The sequence below is a fragment of the Setaria italica genome, chromosome V, assembly GCF_000263155.2.
Source record: "Setaria italica strain Yugu1 chromosome V, Setaria_italica_v2.0, whole genome shotgun sequence".
Classification (NCBI taxonomy): domain Eukaryota; kingdom Viridiplantae; phylum Streptophyta; class Magnoliopsida; order Poales; family Poaceae; genus Setaria; species Setaria italica.
This window is the reverse complement of record NC_028454.1, coordinates 28025928-28029323: the sequence shown is the minus strand read 5'-3', so window position 1 is coordinate 28029323 and position 3396 is coordinate 28025928.

Sequence of the window (3396 nt, the reverse complement as noted above, 5' to 3'; positions counted from 1 at the left end):
TCGAGACTCAACAGTGCATGGTACCTCACAGTTGTACACATACACCATCAGTTCAAAGAATACAGACACATCCGAGCCGTCGGCCGAGACAGAGAAGGGTCGGTCGAACAGACAGGGTCGTGCGAGATGGATCCCAGGTCGGGTGCTACAGTAACCATTTGTTAATGATGGATTAATTAGGCTTAATAGATTCTTCTCGCGAATTAACACAAGGTTCTGCAATTAATTTTATAATTAGCTCATATTTAGTCCTCCTAATTAGCATCCGAACATCCGATGTGACACTGTTAAAGTTTAGCACCTCATATCCAAACAGCCCCTAAGCAAAGGAACCAAACCAGACCTCAATCGCGTGCCTGCTGCTGCCTGGTGCGCGCAGCAGCTAGCGCCCAACCACCAACAACGACCGCGAGTACACGCGCTCTCGCGTCTGCCGCGCACGCACTCTCATAGGCAGGCAGCCGGCTGCATATTCCGCAGGTGTTTTCTTCTCAGATGCAGCCGCTGGTGGTTTTTTTGTCGCGCAACGGTGGACGCAAAGTCCCCGCGCGCGCATGCAACCACCGGTCCACCATGGGATGGATGGATCGGCGAAAACGGAGCCGACCAACCAGCCCAGCGACAAGGCAGCCAGCCGGCCGGGGACCCCCGCGTGTGCGCGCCGGCGGTTGAGGTCCAGCGCAAAGAGGCGCCGGCGGCCTCATTGTCATTTCTCCGCACACTTTGGTTGGTGGTGCACTGGTGCTCCTGCCGCTCGGCGGCACTAGTAGCAGCAACAGGGATCGGAGCGGTTGGGGAGGTGGTGACCGCATCAAGAACTAGTAGAGGCTCAGGCTCTACCACATGCGTGCAGGAGCCTCAAACCTGAACTCCTAGACTAGACAATTGTGCACGGGCCCCATATATGAGGCCGGAGGCCGGAGGGCCCATGGATGGTTTGGGGGTTCTGGCCAATCGACGCAAACACGCAGAGCTGGTAGGTGGTTGCAAGAGATGATTCAGAAGGACGAGCGAGCGGGAAAAAAATGATGGAAATTTCACCACGGGAGCTGGAAGGACAGGAGCGGATCAGCAAGCCAGAGCACATTAGCACAAAGGATGATGAGCGGCAGTGGGGGTGCAGTACCAGCTAGCATATATCTTAGGTGGTGTTGCAGTGGTCCTGTGGCCAGTAGGACCAAAACTCCAAAAGAGATGCAGATACCTCCAGCAATTTCCAGTGTTGCTAATGCTCCTGCTGTCCTGCAGGGTATGAACACTAAACCGGCTTCGCTTCAATCATTGTGCATGCAGACAGAGCCCGTTTTCTGGTGTGGGGTTTAGCTCACTGGCCACGCCTTTCTTTTGTGCTTGGTTAGTGAAGTGCCCAGCTGGTCGATTGGTTTGTCTCCATTGTAGTAGAAAGCAGAAAACCAACCACCTAACAACCATTCGCCTAATCCCCCAACAAGTGCACTGCAGTTCTGCGGGGTTTTGTGGATCAAACCTTCCACCATGCATCCGACTCCGAGTCCAACACTCCAACCCCCAGCCGCTGTCTTGCCTCCAACCTCGTAAAGTAACAGAGTACTAATACAGTGCTTAACACAAGTTTGACAAGTATACACATGTACATGATGGGGATGTATTGGCTGCACGAGGGGTCTCACCAAAAACTGGACTCAATTCGTGGCAGGTCCTTTTGGCAGGGGGGTGGCAATAAGAAAAAATACCGCTTTGGCAGGGGGGTGGCAATAAGAAAAAATACCGCATGGTGAAGTGGGAGGCTTTAAACAAACCAAAGGAGTTTGGGGGGCTTGGCTTCGTTTATACCAGAGCAATGAACGCGATCAAAACCGGCAATGGAGTGACAACCAGATTCTGACTAGATGTATGGAGGGGTGACTGCTCACTAAAAGTTGCATACCCCAATCTCTACAAAATCTGCAACAACCAACAAATTTCGGTAGCAGAGGCACATCAGAGAGGGTGGAACCTCGAATATAGGAGAAACCTGGGAACCGTGGAGAGAGAGGAGTGGATTAACATGAGGAGTGTCCTGGAACAGGTTCAAATTCAGGAACAAGAAGATACAGTCATGTGGATGTTGGAGGGGGAAAAGAAAATTCTCTACGAGATCACTTTACAGATTTATAGCTAACCCGGGGTGTGTAGATCATAGAATGGCGGACATTTGGAACACGGACTCCCCTTAAAGATCCAAATATTTTTGTGGATGCTATGGCATGACAGACTGCACTGTTGTCCAATTGAAAAGGAGGAATTGGGATGGTCCCGAAGAGTGTAAACTTTGCAAGGAGCAGGAGGACGCCGACCATATAATTTTCAGATGCCCCCTGGCCTCTTTTGTGTGGTGTTGGATCAGGGATAGCCTAGGATGGGATGGGATTCCTGACAGTTTAAGCGAGTTTGCGGATCGCAGGTTGGGAGATGGCTCCAAACCGAAGCGCGAGCTTATGATTTACTTGCTCGCTAGCGTGAGTTGGGTGCTCGCTAGCGTGAGTTGGGTGCTGTGGCGTACCAGAAACGACTGGGTTTTCTCTAACATCTTGATAAATAACCCCAAATCCCTAGCTTACAAAGTGATTGTTTTCCTACAGTTCTGGAGCAAGATGGCGTCTGTGGAGGGGCAAACAAGGCGGGAACGACTACCGCTGAAGTTGGAGCAAGGATTGCGGAGGATCTGACGAGCACACATGACGAGGTGGTCTGCTGATGGAAAAAAAGCAACATAAGAACTGTGCGCTGGTGTGGATGTGTGGCCGTCTGCAGACGAGCCTATTTTGTTGTAGTTGTAGAGAAGTAGATGGGAAGAGAGCCGGTCGGGGGGGGGGGGGGGGGGGGGGGGAAGCAAATGGAGGGGGGGGGGGGATTATGAACACCGGGGGCAAATTAAGCTCTTTGCGCAAACTGATCGGGACAGCTGAGTTGTTCCAATTCCACTGTCATCGTGATACCAACTACCTGGAAGGGGAAATGGTCACGTCCACGAGCACGTGCAGAGTTGATCTGAACGGTTCCCTCTCATTGCATCACTGATGAGGATTGCCTTGTTGATGTCTCTTGTGAAAACACATCCCTGAAACAGGTCGTGCACCCCCAATCAGTTGAATATGCTACATAATGGAATGGTACGCTACTAATGGCGAGGGGAGAAGGGAAAAACGTGCAGACCAAAGTTGCTGGCGTTGCGATGGTGGATGCCCTCCTCAACTGAGTTGATCCCGATTACACGCTACAGGGGGCGAAAGGCTCTTCCTATGCGATCCTCATATCAGGAGGACATGATCAAGCAACATCGGCAGATGAGGTTGCCCTCTGTCCTGTACTTGCTGACAGAAGTTGCTCCGTTCTCTGTGGATCAATCACCCGACCCTGATGAAGTTGGTGAAGGAT